Source organism: Macrobrachium nipponense, chromosome 20 (assembly GCF_015104395.2).
Source record: "Macrobrachium nipponense isolate FS-2020 chromosome 20, ASM1510439v2, whole genome shotgun sequence".
Classification (NCBI taxonomy): Eukaryota; Metazoa; Arthropoda; class Malacostraca; order Decapoda; family Palaemonidae; genus Macrobrachium; species Macrobrachium nipponense.
In genome coordinates, this window is record NC_061089.1 from 65563750 (window position 1) to 65586249 (window position 22500).

General features: G+C 38.6%; 1 protein-coding gene across 19 annotated transcripts in view; it reads right to left on the bottom strand.

Annotated features, from left to right (window-relative positions):
* Positions 1 to 22500, bottom strand: part of LOC135226765 (plasma membrane calcium-transporting ATPase 3-like) — a 538460-nt gene that overhangs the window by 189738 nt on the left and 326222 nt on the right. For 18 of the 19 annotated variants that reach the window (XM_064266580.1, XM_064266568.1, XM_064266575.1 and 15 more), the window contains one exon: positions 8872 to 8918. The gene's annotated coding sequence lies outside the window, so the exon portion shown is untranslated. Of the gene's footprint in view, positions 1 to 8871; positions 8919 to 11721; positions 11747 to 22500 lie in introns of those variants that run through there. The other variant, XM_064266546.1, reaches the window with a different exon arrangement.

Consider the following 22500-nt stretch of genomic DNA (forward strand, 5'->3'; position numbering starts at 1 on the left):
TATATATATAATATATATATATAATATATATATATATATATATATATATATATATTATATTTATTTATATATATACATATATAATATTAATTAATATATTATTTATATTATATATATATATATATATATAGTTGTTGTAATACATATATATACATATGCATATACATACATATATACATATATACGTCCACTACACACACACACACGTCTTAAAGGCATCATACGGCCGAGGCAATGTGTTATTTTATCCTTTTTTTTTTTTTTCTAGTTTTCCTCCAGCGTGGGCTAGTAAAGGGCATGAACTTGCCCATCCCTTTGGCATTTGCCCTTTTGAAACCAAGCGCGATGGGCGCGCTTCGTCGGGCAGTTCTCAAGACTGACGGTTGGTTCGTAGACTAAAATAGAATATATGTAGATTTAGGCCAAAGGCTAAGCCCTGGGACCTATCAGGTCATTCGCCGCTGAAAGGTTAATTGATGGTCAACAGGTTTTTAATGTATTACTAGAGAAAAGCCTCGTAATTACACAATGGAACAATTGTTAGAGGGTGGAAAGTCAGATGGGAAAAAAGAGAATATGAACAGAGGTGCAATAAAAGGGCGTTGATTCGTAGGGTCACGTCTCGTTGGCGTTTCGAGCAAAATGTCTCCCGGGTCCAACTGAACGTGTTGGGATTCGGTCGGTCTCTTGCTGATGCTATTCATCATTTCCTCTTAAATTTTTAAACCTCCTGAGAACCTTTTACCCCTTCTCTCTCTCTCTCTCTCTCTCTCTCATTGTCTCAACCAAATCCAATTTTATTAATACACTAATGAATTCGATCTGTGCTCCTTCCTTATGTAATACTAGTCTCTCTCTCTCTCTCTCTCTCTCTCTCTCTCTCTCTCTCTCTTAATCATAGTCTCAACCATATCCAATTTTATTAATACACTTATGAATTCATTTTCCTATCCCACTAGATCTCTAAAACTGCCCCAAATTTAACAACAACAACAACAACAAACAAACAGCATCGTAGTGTACTGCTGTAGTTTACAGACAATAATTAAACTGTCAATTCCGATAAATGTGCAAAGAAATATATGTCCTTATATTATAATGATGGAGAAACAAATACACAGTTATATAAATGTACATATATTTAAATTTAAAACTTCAAAGTTTTACATTTAAATATATGTACATTTATATAACTGTGGATTTGTTTCTCCATTTGAAGATTCGTCCTACTATGAGAATAATAATAATAATAATAATAATAATATAATAATAATATAATAATAATAAATAATAATAATAATATAATTTCGGAAGGAGACCCTCTCGTAGACATGTTTTGTTAAAAATGACTGCTGCTTCAGCACTATTAATCTTATAAAGAGTCTTCTCTATCTTTCTGAGAATAATACCAGGGGTGACGTCACGCAGGTGGAAGCCAATCAAGAGGCTCCCGGTGATACCCCCTACCTGAGAAGGTCTGCAAGACTTGTCAACGCCCGCCGTATGAGTCACCTTCCCGGGAACCAATAAAAACTCGACCTACCGGAGAAGTGCTCTGACCGTACTGGAGAGCTCGCAACACCACGATAAAAGGAGAAGGATTTTACGGGCTGCTCTGTGAGCAAGAGCCCGTGCTGGCACAAGGCCAGCTTAATCTTAAACAACAACAGGAGAAGGACTCGCCACTGGAATACGGGCTGCTCTGTGAGCAAGAGCCCGTGCTGACACAAGGTCAGCTAAATCAAAAACAACAACCACTGGAATTCAGTCCCTCAGCAGTTATCGCTTGATAATGTCCTGTCGATCAGGAGGAAACGTCGCGTTAGAGAGAGAGAGAGAGAGAGAGAATTGTATAAGCAATAATAAATCAAATGACTCAACCGAATTTTACCATGCCCTTTGGTGCGTTGCTCGCCAGTCTAAGCAACAACGAGAAAGCCGTCATCAGAAAGATAGAGAAGACTCTTTATAAGATTAATAGTGCTGAAGCAGCAGTCATTTTTAACAAAATAATAATAATAATAATAATAATAATAATAATGAGGAGGAGGAGGCAAGATGCAACCCGGAACCCCACAACACAGTCGACTACGATGACTGCGGTTAAAAAGAAAAACAAAACTATATATAATACAACAACAACAACAACAACAACAACAACAACAACAACAATAATAATAATAATAATAATAATAATAATAATAATAATAATAATGTCTTATTTTGTGTTAGGAGTCATTAGGGATCGTGCTCTTAAGTACAGGTTTCGACCGTCAACAAATGACCTCTCAAAATATCCAAGGCGTACAAACGAAAGCCGAACGAGAGACAGGGCAAACGGAAAGCAAAGGCACGAACAACCTAATTGATCTGCACGTGGAAATAATTGACGTGCGAATGACACAGACGACAACGTTCGCCGAGTGTGCCTATCGGCCTGCGCGCGGACCACCTTCTCGGTTCTCGCGAGGAACCAAAAGGTCTAAAGCGAGGAACTGGGTGAAGTTTTCCATTTCGGCGATGAATAAAGCTGATAACGGAGTAAAGTCTCCGATGTCACATGCGACAAAGTAATGAGTCACAGGCAGTGCAATGAACCCAGTAATTGCGTCCTGTAATTGAACATTGAGCAAGACTCTCTCTCTCTCTCTCTCTCTCTCTCTCTCTCTCTCTCTCTGGTCGGTCTGAACAACTGCGAAACTCTCGAGATGATGATGAAAACATCGCAGGGTTGTGAAAATGTCGCATTTGTAAATGAAATAAAACTTGATGATATTTGCGTTGGCCTAAGAGATGTGTAAATACAACAAAACCTCATTACATGTGAGTAGGCCTAGGGGATGTTTTCAGTTATTTCATGATATAAAATCCGCTGCGATGAGACTACATTTTCGAGGATGACATATGCAAGTCTCATCACAGCTTACGCGTTCATCACATAAGGTGGACTGATTGATTGGTTTACATTACCTCGGCACCATAAAATAGAGGTTAATACACAAAATTATTGAAATCCTCCCCTGCAATTATCCTATAAATATATAAATGATATCACTCAATTTATAAACAGCCTCTTCAGAAGGTATCTTACAATCCTCCAAGTGACGTCACTTCATCACGATTCAATGGAGATATTATAAATCAAAGGCTGTTTGCACATAGAAGGAAAAAGACGACGATAAAATAAACCATTTCGATCAAAATGAGGGGCACGAAAAGGTCTAGAAAACATGAGAAGACGAACCACACTACACGAGGTCTCATCAGTAGAAAAAGTTAAGTATATCTTAGTTTTACCAGACCACTGAGCTGATGAACAGCTCTCCTAAGGCTGGCCCGAAGGATTAGATATTTTTACGAGACTGGGAACCAATTAGTTACCTAGCAACGGGGCCCACAGTTTACTGTGGGATCCGAACCACATTTTATCGAGGAATGAATTTCTATCACCAGAAATAAATTCTTCTGGTTCCGCGTTGGCCGAGCCGAGAATCGAACTTCGGACCACCAGATTGGTAGGCGAGCGCGAAATGCACTCGGCCAACGTGGAACTTTCTCATCAGTAGAAAGTGTTGGGAACAAGACTGCCTGCCAGGCCTTGAACAGAGATCAGCGGTGTCAAAGGAAACGCACACCATACACGGTTCAAGTGACGACGGCCACATTACCGGGATATATTACGGCAAATTAACTTAACTGTAATAGTACATTCTTTGTTGAACTAATGAAGAAAAGGGAAGAACATGCTATATAACCCATTTATATAAGTGGGGGCATTAAATGGCTTGGGGCTTTCAATTTTTATTGTTGCAAGAGAGAGAGAGAGAGAGAGAGAGAGAGAGAGAGAGAGAGAGAGAGAGAGAGAGAGAGAGAGAGAGAGAGAGAGAGAATGTATTCCCGCTTTTGAAGATACGAAGATACCTTGTATAAGAATTAATCCTCACTCTTTTCACCTAATATTACTTGTTACATTAGGTTAACCTGGTCTAATATTGTCCTGACAGCCATGCAAGACACAAGCTACATGAATCCACAATCCAAGTCAGAAAGTGCAAAAACTACGACCGGGATAAATCCGATGACTAATTCTTGAAATCTCATCGTAAGAAGTACAACCACCAGCCGTATCTGACTCGAAGTTTCCCACAAGATGAAAGAGAAACTGATCTTGGCCATAATTTTCAATGTCAACTTCCTAATTTATAAATCAAATCAAAAGTCCACGTATGCACAACGAAAAGACGACGAAAATCCATTCAAAATGTTCGCACAGAAACGCTTCTTCACACAAAGGAAAGTTCGTTACTTCGTAAGTACCTGGCAAATACAAGATAAGTATTTCGTGACAATGACGCACACGTTAGTCATTTCAGCGAATGGCTCATGAAACGAATTAATGTCACCAGACTTCCTGGCGTCGTTCAGCTTTCGTGTTATGATGAAAACTGAAGTTGTAAATTCAATCAAGCTTACCAAACCCTTCTTGAAACCCCAGCTTAAATCTTGAGACTTACTTTATAGTAGTAGTAAATGCATGAGTGATTGTAGTAAATACTGTGCACAAGAAAAAAAATTTATTATTCGGTAGATGAAACCTATTCATATGGAAGAAGCCCACAGGGGTCACTGACTTGAAATTCCAGCTTCAAAAGAAAATGGTGTTCATTAGGAAGAAGTAAGAAGTAGTCAAGTGAAAATACAGAGATGAAAAGGTATTAAAATCCTTTCCATGAGTTTCCTAAGTAAATCAAACACCTGTAAATGGTCCCACACGCAAAGAATAGATGTGCATATAAAAACTTTGACAAACTGAAAGAACCAGTCCAATCTATGAAAATTTACGTCTGATTTGGAAGTCGTAGATGGAGGTCTGTCTGCCCTTGCGAGACAGTTATCAGACGAGAACAATCTCAAGCGTTAATACAGTATATACAGCAAAACAACAACAAAACTGACTCATGCGCGCTATTTATCTGAACACCATAACACAAACAACCTTATATACTCCTAAACATTCTCGCGAGCATTCTATGCTGTCAGTGCTGATCTCTTGGAAAACGAACTACAGAACTTTAGGAAAGTAGGTAGTAAGGTCAAGTTCATATTTGGAATACTGCATCCCACCACATTGATGTGGCAATAACAGTGAGAGCAAGCCAAAATAACCCGAGAACATCATCTTATTTTATATTATCAGCCTAGTCATTATTAATATTGAAATTTTCCATGAACACAACCTCTTCTCATAACACAGTCAGTAATTATATATATATATATATATATATATATATATATATATATATATATATATATATATATATATATATATAATAGAAACTAACTCCACCAGAGTACGAACACTGTTTACAAAACTCTAATTAAAGTAAAAGAATGATTCTATTTGGGGAAGACAATTAATGTATTAAAATCAGACTATGAGTTGGAACTGGCTGAAATAATTATTCTCTTTTTGCTCACTTAAGTGAAAAATCATTTGAAACCGACTGGTTCCACAGCAGTACTATTAGTATTATGAAGTAAAAATAAAGTCTCTTGAAATCTCTTACCGGCTCCGTTAGTGAAACTTAGCAAGAGAGACAACATTATTGAAGCCATGTCTACAGCCTCTCAATCACATCTAATCACATCTGCACGAGATGTTCAGGGCAGATTTAAGAAACTCAAAGACCTCCGTCATCCCTGTTGCTATGCTTTGTCTCTCCTTCGTTTATCCAGTACCCACCCGAGTAATCCAAGCCAGGTTCCTTGGCCAGGTGTTCCTCACCTGAAGACCACCTCAAATGGTATGACCTCCATAGCATTAAAAGTTTTGTACTTCTTCAACCTTAGTTCTGTTTGTAAAACCAATTAATTTCTTTTTTAATACTGTTCCACTGTATACAGTTTGCTTCTAAATGTCTTAAGAGTATTGCCAGCAACCTTTTATCCTCTCTCTCTCTCTCTCTCTCTCTCTCTCTCTCTCTCTCTCTCTCTCTCTCTCTCTCTCTCTCTCTCTGTGTTTATCTATCTATCTATCTATCTATCTATCTATCTACTATCTATCTATCTATCTATCTATATATATATAGAATATATAGATATATATATATTATACATACATACAACATACATAAATACATAATACATACATACAACATCCATACATACATACATATATACATACATATATATATATATCGAGCTACAATGTCCTTTAATATCTAATTCGCTCTACCTCGGAATTAATATATTTTCATATATGCTTAACCGAAGGGGAATTTTTTCTCGATAATAGACTGCCTGGATCGGGACGCGAAACCAGGATCCTTTCAAATCCAGGAAACGTCAGTGAAGCTTTTACCTAACCTCTCGCGGTAGTGTAGTAGGTAAAAGATTCACTGACGTTCCTGGATTTGAAAGGATCCTGGGTTCGCGTTCCGATCCAGGCAGGTCTATTATCGAGAAAAAATTCCCCTTCGGTTAAGCATATATGAAAATATTATTAATTCCGAGGTAGAGCGAATTAGATATTAAAGGACATTGTAGCTCGATATATGTATATGAATCACGGAAAAGTGATATGACTTTATATAATATTATATATATATATATTATATATATATATATATATTGTTTTTAAATTTTATTTATAATATATATATATAATAATATTATTATATCTATATTATATATTATATACACACACATATATATACATGTTTAAGGCGCGTCACTGCAGTCCCGAGTACTTGTCTTCCGTGGTTCGATCCCACGAGACGATGAACTTATTATCTACGATAAAATTCCCCTTCGAATAATATATATGAAAATAATATATATTAATTCCAAGGTAGAGCGAATTGGATATTAAAGGGGCATATGAATCACGGTGATGTGATAAAATTCATTTTTATATATAAGTTTGCGTATATTCGTACATATGAAAGCTTTAGATCATCCTGTTAACTGGAGTCAAGCAAGAGCCTTAATCCCATGTAATGACACAGTTAAAAGGAATATCATTGAATCTTGTTTCATCAAGTCAAATAATGGAAATGTTCTACATCTATGTCTTGGTTTATTTGAACTTGATGCCTTCATAATGAAAAAAAGTTGTAAATAAATATAAGCAACAAAATTAATATATTCAGTTTTTACACGTTTTGGACTATATGGATACGTTGTAGTTTCTGTTAGGGTTAAATCTATGCTTAGGTTTGAGACCGTGTGATTTCCGATAATCCTGGATTATATCTTTGATTTTTACCCTTTTGACAATTAACCATCTGGTATTCTTGATCTTTTTGTTTATCTGATAACTTTCTTTCCAACTGTATTTCATTCGTTCCTTGACAATGACTTAGTAAAGACGAAAGCTCTTGGATTTCTGCCTATCATTTTCCTGTGGTATTCGCTTATTTAATGAAGTCACGTGCATCTACTGAGATTTTTTAAGCACATTTATATATCAGTATTTTACCTGTGAAATGTTGCTCGGTTTGATAATGGCTACGTGTTTTTCTCTATACGAATAGTTGGTCGTTTATCAACAATCATAATGCAAAAAATGTCAACAAAAATATGGAACGCCAATCTATTTAAAAGCTCCAAATTATGTCTGTTCTGAAAGAAACGAGCCGGTAAATCGGTCAATAAACAAATAAGAAAAGGAGGTATTTAAATGAAGCAAGCATGCGCGCAAACCAAACGCAAATGCACATCGTGCAACGAATACTGCATTCAGCAATGTCTCCGACTGCAGTACAAGAAGTCTCTCATCCCACAGGTCTGGTGTCCCAAGCAAGATACGCAATGAACCCGTCCTACTCCTAGCGTCGTCGTGAAGCTTCGTACCAGTACCAGCTAAGACCAGTTTTGCTCTTTTCTTCTACTTTTCTTTCCTTGCCTTTCCTTCCGCTGGCCGCCGCGACGCCGCGCCGTTTCTTAAGAAGGTCAGATGGCCCTCAATAACATTTCTATTTCATGCTTCACTGCTTTGTTTCTTCTGGTCTCATTTTAGGCACTTCTTTTTTTTAATAACAATAATGAATAATAATTGCTGCATCAATATTCAGTAATAAAAAATAAAAAATAATAATAATAATCATAATATAATAATAATTAATGCATATTATTTAACAATGCCAACTTAAACAATAACATACGCTGCATCAATAATTCTACGACTGCAACAGTAAAGTTGACTTTATATCTGTCCTGTGAGTTTGCCACATGAAGTCCCGAAAAGAATTTTAACATTGAAAAACTAATGACATAAAGGAAGGGAAATGTATAATCAACTCTGCTAACAAAGTCATTATTTCTGATGATAACAGCGATAATAACCACGGCTCAAAAGCTATGCAGACAGATTCCGTGAGTCTTCTCACCTCTGATTAAATAATAAGAGACTACTAAGCTCAAATCAATAATAAAAGCTGAGGACTGACTGAAAGGCTCTGTGCAACAATAATCATATATTTCAACAATTTCATCGATGATGATAATAATAATAATAATAATAATAATAATAATAATAATAATAATAATAATAATAATAATAATAAATGCAAGAAGCAGTATACTGCAAAACCTACAAAACATTCAAACATTTGAAGCTGCCAACAGTTTCTACGAGTATAAAAGTAAGTATATACATACATATATTAATAAATATATCTATTCTTATATTATATATTATATATAGTATATATATATCTATATAGAGAGAGAAGGAGAGAGAGAGAAGAGAGGAGAGAGTAGGAGAGACGAGAGAGCGAGGAGAGAGATAGGAGGAGAGAGAGAGACGAGAGAGAGAGACTCCACAACATTCACTAACCAAGCAGATAAGCCCTCAGATGGTATACTCACCTAAACGATCACAACTATCGGTCATTCATTTATCTTGTTGTTGCGTTCTGTAAGAGAAAAAGAAAAAGAAATTGAGTTTTATAAAGAACAATAAGAAAGGCAAAATTATTGCGAAAATGTCTTAAATGTAAACTAATACATAAAACTATATAATGCAAGTCAATTCATAAAAGCCTAATATGTAAGTCAATTCATAAAATTAAAAAAAAAAAAAAAAAGTCGATTCGGTAAAGTACCATTAAATATAGAAAAATCCACAAGAACAATCCATAAAAGTCTAAAATGTAAACCAATTCATAAAAGTATATGTAAGCCAATCCATAAAAGTACAAAATATAAGTCAATCCATTCATAAAGTATAAATCATAATCTTTCAACTAGAAGTTACCAACTAAGGCTTATAATCATAGTATTAAGGTCCTTGACTCACTCTCAGAGAGAGAGAGAGAGAGAGAGAGAGAGAGAGAGAGAGAGAGAGAGAGAGAGAGAGACTCTCAGACTAGCACCAAGAGGCATTGGCAGTGGAGTCAAGAATGAAACCTTTGGCTAAAGTCATGTGTAGAAAGAAGTGCATTTTGAATGCTTTACATTTGACAATCGACAACAGTGACTCCAACCAGCAAGTAATTTGCCCGATAGCCTTATCGTGAACATACTTCATCGATAAGTTTTATCTACGTACACCTCGTCGGTAGCATCACATCGATACTTTTTTCCCCAAGAGTTATTTCTACCTTACAAAACCTAACGGTCTTCAAGACACCTGGGAATCAGATTTATTCAAACGATTTCATAAGTCTTTCGGATCCAACTTCAAATAACACTTTCCTTCAACTCCCCTACAACATTATGAAAAAATGTATGACTAAATTAATGCCTGTCATAAAGAGGTGGGACCAGGAATGCTGACATAGCCAGAAATTTTGATGGGAGACCTCCTTGCATCCACACTGAACGTCAAAACTAAACGGGTCAATGGGGAAAATACTGAATAAATGAATAAATACTTGGGCTGTTTACGACTCATTTTAAAATTAACAATAAAGATATTTCTCTTTAGGCGACAGTAAATCACTCGAAAGTATTTCACAAATCAACCTCTAAAATATCAAAAGGTTTTCGGTTTACTGTTTCAGGAAGGCATGCAGTTCGCTTTGGCCAAGAAGGCGCTTTCTGATTGCAATACACACACACAATCAGTACAAGCTGTCTGCTAAAGATGGGCATTTTCTTTCAGTGTGCAGTTCGCTCAAGTTACCTTTATAGTAATCCAACAATTCCAATTTATAGAAAGAACGTCACTCACTAGGTGCCGTAAGTTCTTAAAGGGTCCGAGTCTTGACGCTTTCAAGAATTAGCAACTTAGTTTGGCTACATCTGATTAGCCTACTGCCTTCTATCAAGTTAACTTTAAACATTTTTATTTATGGTTAAGAGGGAGACGCGCATGTCGACAAAAATAAATAAATATATAAATAAATAAAAGTCAAACATGAAAGTGAGATTAATGAATGTCGCTCTACACATGTCGACAAACTCGACTCTTTAAAAGATGGCGGTCAAATAATTTGTGAAACACAGAGAAAGGCAGAGAATTCCATATTCCAGAAGCGAATAGTGTTATAAGAACTTTTCAAACCTTATGTCACTCGAATAACAAACTTTTACCCGTTACATACAAGGTTTATTTACTGATTTATGTCGCATGGCGTCGCAAAGAATAGGGGGGGGTTGTGTTGATGTTTATCCATTCCCATACAAGCAGCAAGCACTTCGGCACAAATATCACCAATTTGTCAAAAACTTACACTACATTAACCTTTATATTCATCTAATTTCAAAATTTTCACTATGTAAGGTTCCAATATATAATATAAAAAAAAAAAATCATCATCTACCGAAATTGAGTGAATAAATGGATAGCTGTTACCCAGCAAGGAAACTACTACGTTCATCGACGTTAGACCTTTTCTCCGTAACTAGAACTAAAAAAGAAAGTAAGGTAATCACAGGATCAAACCATTGCAGTCATACTCTAGAACTGACAGAATCCCATGGACGGGGGTGGGACAATATGAAAATGAAAGTGGCGCCTATGAGGGTGTGAGCCCATACTTGAGCAATGAACAGATTCAGTGAGGACAAGCAGGTTTTCAGAAACACCCACCAACCCCTCCAGTTACTTAGGACCACTGCATCACCTACAACAGAATCATACCTACTGCCCTGAATTTCTTACCCAGCCAACTGCAAAGACGCATTTTTAATGAGATAAGTCCACCTAAGCGGATTCATTATACAGACATAAGCTGAAAATGGTGCTCATTTCCATGAATTAAACTTGAAGAAGATTCCATTTATGCAACTTCCCGGCCAAGCTCCTTGTACCACAAGGGCTTCAATTTCCCGTAGCAGGTTCATAACTTTTTTTTTTTTTTTTTAGTAACCGTGGTCTGGATGGCAATTGTATTCTTTTCTAGTTGATTCTCCCATGCACCCATCTCAAAATAGAAAACACGTCTTACTGGATGAGAACTCATATTTCAAGGTTAGGCTCACTTTTTCCTTCCCAACTCTTTTCTTACTTCTGGTGCCTTTTGGCTAGATGAAGGCGCTTTGTGTTAGCCACACGTTTCAGCCAATTATCTAGGAACAAATAATTCGTCCCATATCAGTTTCCAATAGTTAATTCACTATAACCTCCTCTGACTTCCTTTATGTTGGAACAGACCTCCTCAGTTATATCATCATTCACCCGGGGCCAGATTGGCAACATCCTAAACCGAGACTTGGCAAAGACCTCATAATAAATATAATGCAAAAACAAAAACAAAAATGGCTCAGACTTACCAAGTACCATCTAATGTGAAACTCCTTCGTCACAGAGAACTGTTTATGAGAAAACCATTACACAAAAGCATAAACAAGACAGCTAGAATTATTCAAAATAACAATCACATGAAACAGGCCTAAAGGACATTAACTTGCACAGAAAAGCCTCTGCAGAAAAAGAATGCCAAGAAGTGAAAAATGCAAATAAAAGGCTCAACAGACAGACGAAGGCTTCTACATAAAACAAAGCTTGATGTCTGAAAAAAAAAAACCGCAAGATTTGGATCGTCCATCACAAGGCCGCTGTGGCCGTGCATAGGGCCAGACTCTCTCACCACTATACTCTGTTTTTTGTCATCTGTCCATCCGCCTGTGGTGTTTTTGTATGGTAACACTGCGTCCCGGGCTTTAGATAGTTACGCTATGTGTAAGTTTTAGGTAAATAAAAGGATATTTGGGTGTACATTTGCAACTGAAAGTGTTTTTAATAATTTACTGTATGAGAATTACACCGTTAATATTCGAAATAGGATATTTTATAATCGTTGAATGTAAGCTGAATATAACTGTCTAAAGACCGGGACGCAGTGTTACCATACAAAAACACCACAGGCGGATGGACAGATGGAAAAAAACAGAGTATAGTCGTCAAACGGTCATGCAGAAGGACAGCGCCCCGGTCTGAGATTCAGGACGGTAAGTAGCGTCTCTTAGAACGGGACTTGCCGTCTCGACCCTCTCTCTTAGAACGGGACTTGCTGTCTCGACCCCCTCTCTTAGAACGGGACTTGCTGTCTCGACCCTCTCTCTTAGAACGGGACTTGCTGTCTCGACCCTCTAACAGACTACCGTCATTTTGGAAAGTATAGCCATACTAGTGTATATGTAAATGTAATAGCATAGTGGGGAAAACAAATCTAAACAGCGATGCACATTCAAAGTATATCTTGATACGTTTACCACCTTTACATAGTATTTCTGGGTATATTTTATTCTCATACTTCTCATTCTAGAGCGTCCCTGATAATTATCAAAGCATTATGAAGCTCTGGTATTAATATTCGGATATAACACACACGCGCACACATATTTATATATATGCATATATAGTGATTCATGAAATTTGCATCCTCATACGAAAATGCTTCCTGAAAACAAGATCGATAGAGAGAGCACTTTCTGGGGCCACCCCCAATAAGGGGAGAAAAAAAGGGCAGAGAGAGAGAGAGAGAGAGAGAGAGAGAGAGAGAGAGAGAGAGAGAGAGAGAGATTCCTACCCTTTTCGGTTCGACTCCAATAATTCCCTTTGTTACTCATTCACATAACCATGAAAAGGTGTCCCGCCGGAGGCAGACCCACTACTACTACTACTACCTGGCCCCGTCCTCCGCCACCAAACAAGCATAATAGTCAGAGCGCTGCACTTCCACGGCAATTTCTGCCAGACCTCGCACAATCTAACATCGATTTTCCTTTACACTTCTCGGAGTACTGCAGCTAAGAACTTGTGTGACAAAAAGGAAAAGAAATGCAAGCACCACAGGAGGGACCGTAGCGAAATAACAACACAGACACTAGCTTACACATCTCCCTACACGCACAAATACACACTATGCATGTATGTGCATGTGCATTATTTCGCTGAAATACACACACACACACACACACACACACACACACATATATATATATATATATATATATATATATATATATATATATATATTATATATATATATATATAGATATTATATATATAGATATATATATATATATATATATATATATATATATATATTATATAATAAAAAAATATATTATATCTATATATATATATATATAATCATCATAGTCCAAAATGGGCACCCTTCTCAAGAAGAAACAGACTTTAAGGATGCTTCCCACAGAATAAAGCGTAAAATTACCACAAAAAACAGCAAAGAGAGAATTTAGCGAGACAGACGAACAAACAAACAGAAGAAGAAGAAGAAGAAGAAGAAGAAGAAGAAGAAGAAGAAGAAAAGCAGAGAGGCAGAGAGAGAGAAAAACAACAGAAATGCGCCTCTTTCCCCGGAACCGGTCGCTCGCCGCCGCCGCCGTCGGCGGTACTTTCTCTTTGTTTTCTCCAGGTCCAACATCATCATCCCGTCAACTACTTCCTTCGAAATCGCTTCCTTTCTCTCCTAAGTGGCGGAAGAGTCGGAGTTTCCGGCAGCTAGCGCTCTCTCTCTCTCTCTCTCTCTCTCTCTCTCTCTCTCTCTCTCTCTTTCCAACATCAGCATCTCAAGCTTTGGCAGTCTCTCACCTACCTCCACCGCCCCCCCCCCCCCCCCCCCGCCCCCGGGGTTGGTCAAGACCTCCGATTTGTGATCCTTTAAAATGCATCCTACAGGACTCACAGCCACATTTTGTTCCTCGTCTCTGAGATGCAGCAAAAGCGATCGATGCTTCCTCTTCATTCAGCAATCATAGTCGGAACATTTTTCTTGCCTAACAGTCCACTAAAAATAAGTCAAAAGATGCGCCGAAGTTATTGGGAGCAATCAAGTTTTATGTACAGAGTATAATGCTACATGAGCCGTGGGCCAAGAAGTTGTCAGCCATAGTCCGGTGGTGGCCTGTCCTGTAGCGTTGCCAGACGTGCGATCATGGCTAACTTTAACCTTAAATAAAATTTAAAAAACTACTGGGACTAGAGGGTTGCAATTTAAGATGCCTGATGATTGAAGAGTGGATGATCAACATACTAATTTGCAGCCCTCTAGCCTCAGTAGTTTTGAAGATCTGGGGGTGGACAGAAAAAGTGCGCACGGACAGACAAATAGTCATCTCAATCATTTTTATTTACAAAAAACTCAAACATACAAATATTAAAGCAGTAATCAATTTCACTGAGATAAAAAGTTGTATAAATAAAATAAATAACAGAAATATACTTAAACACACGAAATATAGTCTATCACAAAAAAAAAAAAAAAAAAAAAAAAAAAAAAAAAAAAAAAAAAAAAAAAACCTGAAACAGACAAGAGTAGCTTATCGTCACGCCCGAAGAATTTTATTTACATCGGAAACAACGAGACAACCATAGCAGCTACTGCGCATGCGCACTTCCAACAGCATGCTTCTGTCAGAGCATGTTATTCGTTTCCCGCATGCTGGGGTCACACATTCACGTATCACGACGGCGTATGCCCACGTATGTGGATCGTGGGCATCATCGCGGGTGAATTGAACCTTGAATAGCTGGTAAACAGCGACACGGGCTAACGGACGTTAAGCCAGCACCGTAAATTGGCGCCGCAAATGTACGCGCAAAAGAAAGCAAGGTCGGACGTCTACCTGAAACTAACGCCGATATGTGTAATGTTCTATGGACGTCACTTCACGTCAAGGGACCACGCCCACCGTGTGGTGCCGCAGGGTACAAAAGGGCGGGCCTGTGAACAGAGCTTGCCGTTCCGTAAACAATCATTTTAACAGGTCGTCTCTTCGCTGTTTTCCTACAAATTTATCTATTTTAGTTTTATGGTAACTTTTTGATAGTAGCTATCTGTAATATATATAATATGTAATTAATGTAACATCACAAATAAATGAACATAGGATAAGTACTATAAAAGACTAGCACTAGAATTTTCTTGCTTCGATTTTACCATTCAGACATACACTTAGACATATAAAACTGTTGACTATGGGCGATTTATATTTAAGCGATATAGAATAACATCTAATAACTTATCAAACATTCTTGGAAATAAATAGGAATTCTACCTATTCAAGATAATATTTTTTAGATGTATATAAGAATTCCTCTCAGATATTTACATTATTTGTTACACCATTATTGTAAGACTGCTATTCAGAAGAAATAACTATCTTCGACAAGGGAACGTTCTGTCCCTCGTCAATGGGGGTAACTTCATGGAGAGTTTCCGTGTCGCTGTCATCAGTCAGAATCTCATCCAACTCCGACTCCTGTAGGTGGAAGTTGACATTTTCCCTGCCCTGAATGTCTGCAGGAGTGGTTGTAGGGGTAGGGCTGTATGGTAGTCTTTTTTCCGGGCCGAAAGAAGGGTCCTGCAAGAATGTGACGTTGATGGGTTCCCTTCCTTGGTCGTTTTTTTAGGATTGGTTTCGCATCTTGAAGGGCGCTGTGGAGAGCTTGAAGGAAACTGCTGGTCTTGGGAGACGGAAACAACAGCTGACCTGAGGGCGCCGACCTGACCTTTTATACCACGCTACAGCGCTGCCATGTCGTACAGGGTTGTAAATGTATGAATCGGTTTCGCCGTAGGCTACAGCGCAATTAGGAGGCCCACGTGCTTCGCGGCGGAAAGAAAACAACGACGGCGAACGATGCTGGTGACCCTAGCGCTTACCTTGCAGCAGTCACCGTGGCTCCCACGTGCAATGCCTGGAGCTACGTCAGGTGACATTTGGCGTGACCACCCAAGACTTGTTTTGAACATTTCAAAACTGGAGCGGGCTACGGCGACCTAGTGGGCGGAGCTTAGCGCCCGGACGACTCGTCACCGTACGTCTACGATTTTACGTTAGTTTTACGTTACATTTACGGTTTACTGACGTAAGCTGTTGCCAACTACCAATTTCCGCTCATGCGTGGGGCGTGCGTGCGTTGATACGTGAATGTGTGACCTTGGCATCATACTCGAACCTAACAAACTCCACCGACAACCCCCCCCCGGAAAAGCTCGAAGAAACGACCGACAGCCACGGGAAAACAAGACAGCTGACTCGATTCACTTATCTGACCTGGCTCCGCAACAGCTGTTGGGATGGACATGACTGGGTGAAACACACAGCCTGCAAAGACGCCCCCGCAACATCCTCTATGAACCTGATCGCCTGCCACGTCAGGTAGTACCCCACCAGACAAGGTGCGTCCCAACTCAAGTATACCATAACGGGAAGGTCACTGTACTTAAATGACTGAGCGTTCACTAACAGATGTTTTACAGGATAATCGAGTGGCATCTGTATGTCTCGTGTTCTTATACAAATACACTGTTCACACTTCCAGACGCGTCTTGACCAACCCCCCTTCCCGGCCAGAGTAACGTGTGCCGCTAGTTTTAAGAGTCAACGGCGTATGGCATTTATTTACTCGTGAGTGAGTGTGTGTGTGTGTGTGTGTGTGTGTGTGTGTGTGTGTTAGGGGGGGGGGGGGGGGGTGGGGGGGGGGGGGGGGGGGGGGGGGGGGGGGGGGGTTGGAGGGAATGGGGTTGTCTTCCGAAAGTGGATAAGAACAACGCTTAGGTAAACTAATTTCACCTTATTTGTACTTTATATGAATAACTCTCATACTCGCAAAACCAAGGGCATGGGTAATAACTTCCGTATATAATATACAACGTACTTCATTTAAAATCATACACACACACATATATTAAATAATAAAAGTCTGGTTAAAAACACACACAACTTGTGCGTACGAACGTGAACGTCTGTCTGCCCATGCTGATGCTTAGTGAAGATAACTCAAAAATGCATCGCCCCAAGTGTAGGAGAAATCATTGGAGAATTTCGCAAATCTCTTTTCATATATCAAATGAACACGAAGGAGGATTCTACATTTCACTCGAATTTTACAGGCTCCAGGCTACAGCTGACTGAAAGCGGCGGCTTTCCTCGGCCCATCTCTTCCATCCAACACGGCACCAACTATGTAACCTATATACGCGCTCACACCTGCATTTTGTGCGTGGCCCTTCTGCTGTAGACAAAACTCTAGCATGCTGAAAAAGCTTTAAATGATTTTGTTTGTGGAAAAAATTACAAAATCAGTATATGAAAAAAAAAATCTATTCAGATTTAATTAATAGTCAATTGATGTACACTTTGTTCCGGTACTGAACTGTTAATTCTTCGATTAACCTCAATGCGCGCTACATGAAAATCTTCAATAATCAAAGCACAAGTCATGGGAAAGGGCTATTCCTGGGCTTTTATTTGTAGATTCAAATAAAATAAAAAAATAAAAAATACGAGCGTTAAAAAAATAAACTTATTGGAAACCCTTATAACTTTCACTTATTTATGACGGGTTCTTACTTGATAAAGGCATAAATAATTCCGAGTTAAAGATACAGCACTGCAACATGGATCTATTAGCACGTGCAGTCATTTCTACTGACCTATATATCCACAATCAAAAACGCCCCTCTTCTTTCAGTAGGCCTCAATAATTATTAATAGTTCGCTGTCATTCCAGCGAACCTATACCATTAATCATTGTTGTCAGTCGAGCGGATCTATAAATCTATAAACTTACTCCTATATTTCCCGTGTACACACAACCGTTTCATCCCTGACGAAATATTGACACCAGTTATCAACATTAATGTAAGACCCTTTGGGAGTTATAATGAATGACTTGGATAACAACAAACAACGATCACCTTTGGAAAGTAGAATCACAGCTGACATTTCAACGTGAAATCATTCGACACCCCAACCACTACCACTTGATTGAAGGAAGACAGTGCTAGCTTCATTATTTCAAGACGTCAACCAGCACAGCCATCTCATCAAACGAAAGTAACGCTGACAAATAGGCGTAGTTTACCGTAAAGTCTAAAATATTCCTTTCAGTTAAAACCACACAGGCATTCTAAGCAGCAGCAATGATCAATAGCGCCCCAAACAGTATCATCACTGGATGAAACTCGCACCTCGCACAATATCGAACCTATATGACTAAACAGCTTGCGTAACTGTTTGGCCTTGCCTATGACATAACGCCGGATTTATGCACCAATGCCTATTGGATGACGTTTACGTTAACCATTATTATTATTATGATCATTATTCTGAAAATGAACTCTATTCATATGGAATAAGCACACAGGGGGCATTCACTTGAAATTCAAGCTTACAAAGAATATGGTGTTCATTAGGAAGAAAAGAGGATGTAAAGGGAAATACAGACAGGAGAGATCTCACTTATTGAATAAGCAACAATAATTTAATTGATAGATGAAAGTATACTAAAATGCAAAGGGAATCATGTTAGGGTAGAAATGCATTGCATCTTCGCTTGGACTTTGGAATTTCCATTGCACGAAATCCTCAGGGAGCCAGAGAGAATCACTTTTCTGACCCTCGGGACTCAGTAGTCTTCAGTCTGAGTCTTGGAATGACGAACTGCCATCAATAAGTTTACGCCAAAAATAAAGCACCGGAATCCAACCCAATATACGTATAAACAGGAAGCAGCTAGGCTACGGCAATGCAATCTGCTCAAAACTAGCATTCAAGAATACCCAACGATAAAGTAAATCTCAAAAACATGGCATGGATCGCCATATGTCAATAAGTAGGTATTCTTGGAAGATATAATTATTATTTCCTTCATTCAATGAAGTGTCACTCAGAAAAATATGCCGCCCTTTTGAAAAAGCCGGAATGTATTGAAACGGGAAAAAATTTAGGACTACTAGAAATACCAACTTTGCAGGATTCTGTATGACCACCCAGAATTGAATTGAATATATACTTTAGGCCAAAGAACAAGCAATGGGACCCATGAGCTCATTCAGGGATGAAACTGACAGTAAATGGTCTGATAGGTTTAACAGGAGGAAAACCTCAAAGCAGTTGCCCTAAGAATCAATTGTTAGGAGAGGCAGGAGAGTAAGATGGAAGAAAAAGAGAACATGAAAGGATTTACAGTAAAGGGAACGAAAGGGGTTGCAGCTAGGAGCCGCAGGTACGCTACAAAGAACCTTAAGTAATATCTACAGTGCACCGCATGAGGTGCACTGACGGTACTGCCCCACTACGGGGTCCTATCCAGAGCGAAGCCTCCACTTGAGTTAATCACACCAAAAAATCCCATGGATTGAACATCATGAAAACTTTCGACATCTGCCTGTGGCACATGACAACCACCAGTCAGGCACCAGTCAAGGTAGAACTGAGTGAATGCGGAGCAGAACGACAGTCTTTTGTTTATATTTCCCTGCTTATAACAAAAAAAAATATTTACAAATACGAAGGTGGAAGTTGGAAAACAGAATGAAGGTCAAGATTATTTTGGAATAATTGTTATATATGAGTAATTTTTATAAGTGGCCCCTCATTATTACGAAAGACTGCTAGCCACATTAACCAGAGCTGTCCTTGGTCATTACAATACAGTACCGCTTTCTAGACTATTTCTTCAGTATACTTTCCAAAACTGCTGAGACACATGGAAGATTATTTGCCCTTTCTTTTCAATACTGGCGTGCATTCTCTATCACTTTAAATTTATTTAATTTATTTATTGTCACTATCTTCTTTACAGCTACGGATGACGTCATTGAAAAAGAATTTTACGCTTCTGTTTCGAAAGCTTCTACACACCCAGCCTAAATACTTCTGAATCTCAATGCGTCAACATCAAATACATACGAAATGCTTACTCGAGCGTGACGCCTCAATGTCTCGGTAGTCTTCTTCGCAAGTTCTCGTCAGAGAAAGCGATTGACTTGGCCATGCGCCGAAAAACAATAACGAAAAACTCCGTGAAACTCAGCCCAAATGAAGCGATAGGCCTAACTCTTCGAAGCAGAAAGGCTACGAGAGTCGGTGGCAAAATGAGAGAAGGAAAAAATTCAAAAGGTTGCCTGCCACCAGATGCCCGAGTCGCTGAAAAGTACAACTCAAGGATTCTCTAGGAAGACTCAAGGACAACAGGAAGGGGAAGCACGAAATCGAATGACAGAAGGGGCCAATCAAGTATGACATGTCTACTCAAAGGGAGGAAGACACGCGATACCTGAAGACAGTGATCCGTAACGAGCCAACGAAAAACACCAGCGTCACTACAACGGAGGTCTGAGGTATAAGGGTTACTCATTATTCGGCCCCACGACGTGCCTAGTGGTTTCATCGAACAGTTTAATTGTTCCGTCAGGTAGATAACTATCTCGTTCTTGAAACTCCTCCACAATTCATTCCCACCAGAGTAAAAAGAAATAAAACCAGAGCCACAAAGAACTAACTCTCGAAGAGAGAAAATGACGTATTCTAATGAGTAACGTAAATAGCTTGATGTGATTCTGGTAAACCCTCGTTCAATCTATCAACAGAGAATCAGGATTGACACCCTTACAGCCAGCCACCTGTATAAGGGGAGAGAGAGAGAGAGAGAGAGAGAGCAATGCCACAATGTGTGGCCGAAAACAAGACATCTTAACAGATGACGTTCAGGAAACCAGAAAGAAATCAAATGTTTTAATTATAGACCAACATAAGGAGGCGTGTCAGGACATGAGCTGTGCCAGGTATAGTAGATAGATTCAGCGGAATCCCCGTTGACGCCGAAGAGTTATGTAAGCAGCATTTTAGGATGCCGGTCATCCCCGCAGTGTGTCCAACAGATTAAATCAAGGGGCTCTTTTCGGAAAAGTGACAAGAAACCCAACGAGAATGTGAACAATCAATCGTAACGCAGACACTCAAACGTGGCCCAACCAACAACCATTTACAGTTACGAAACAGAACATATAAATGAATGTTACCACTGGGCAAGTCGCTTTCGTGTAAGCGCTCACAAGCATAAACAATGTGTAATATACACGTGTGTGTGTGTGTCTGTGCGTATGCGAGTACTTATATATAACACTTATAAAATTAAAATCATGACCACTCACTGCATACCACATATTCTTGAGATTCGATGACAGTTAAAAAATCAAAGACTATTGTTATGATGATAGAAAGATCCATTTATGTATAATTGTAGTAAATATACATTATATAAATATTATATATATATATATATATATATTATACATGTATACATACATAAAGTACATATAGATATAATTATATACACAACTAACGATATTTTAAACAAATACTGTATTTTTATACTGACACCAAAAAACGCCCATGAAATCAGAGAGAGAGAGAGAGAGATAGAGAGAGAGAGAGAGAGAGAGAGAGAGAGAGAGAGAATCCTACGTGAGAGTTCGATAACATGAGAATCTCGGGCCCCATAATGAACGTGAATCACCAGCTAAGCTTCCACGACAGTAGGGAGAGAATTAAAGACTGACGCAAACGGCACATCCCGGACGACAACTAACAAAATTCTGTCCTCATAGCCGCTCATGACCGCACATTAAACTTTTGGATAACGTTCACATGGTTTCGTATATCTATTCTTGTCCCGTATATCAGTTTCTGGCGGATTTAACAGGCTTCATCAAGGAACGGAATAAAATACACACAGACTTTTACACACACACACACACATATATATGCTTAAAAATCACAGTAGATGCACATGACCTCATTAAATAAGCGAATACTACAGGAATATGATAGGCAGAAATCCAATCGCTTTCGTCTTTACTATGAAATTGTCAAGGAACGAATCATTCGTTCCTGGACAATGTCTTAGTAGAAAAGAAAGCGCTTGGATTTCAACCTATCATTTTCCTGTACTATTCGCTTATTTATTTATATATATTCTACCTATCATTTTCCTCTGGTATTCGCGTTAATATATATATATATATATATATATATATATATATATATATATATATATATATATACACACACACGAGAGAGAGAGAGAGAGAGAGAGAGAGAGAGAGAGAGAGAGACTGATTCCACAATTCAAACGGAAACCGTTTCTGACTCTTCCGCACGCATGTGCGAGTCGTATCTAAAAATATCTCACATAATTAGTAAAACTCGTGTAATACCTTAGGATGGCCTTTGAAACTTCTCCATTAATAGACACTTAATAACAGCAAGGAAGACGGAGAAAGTTCACTT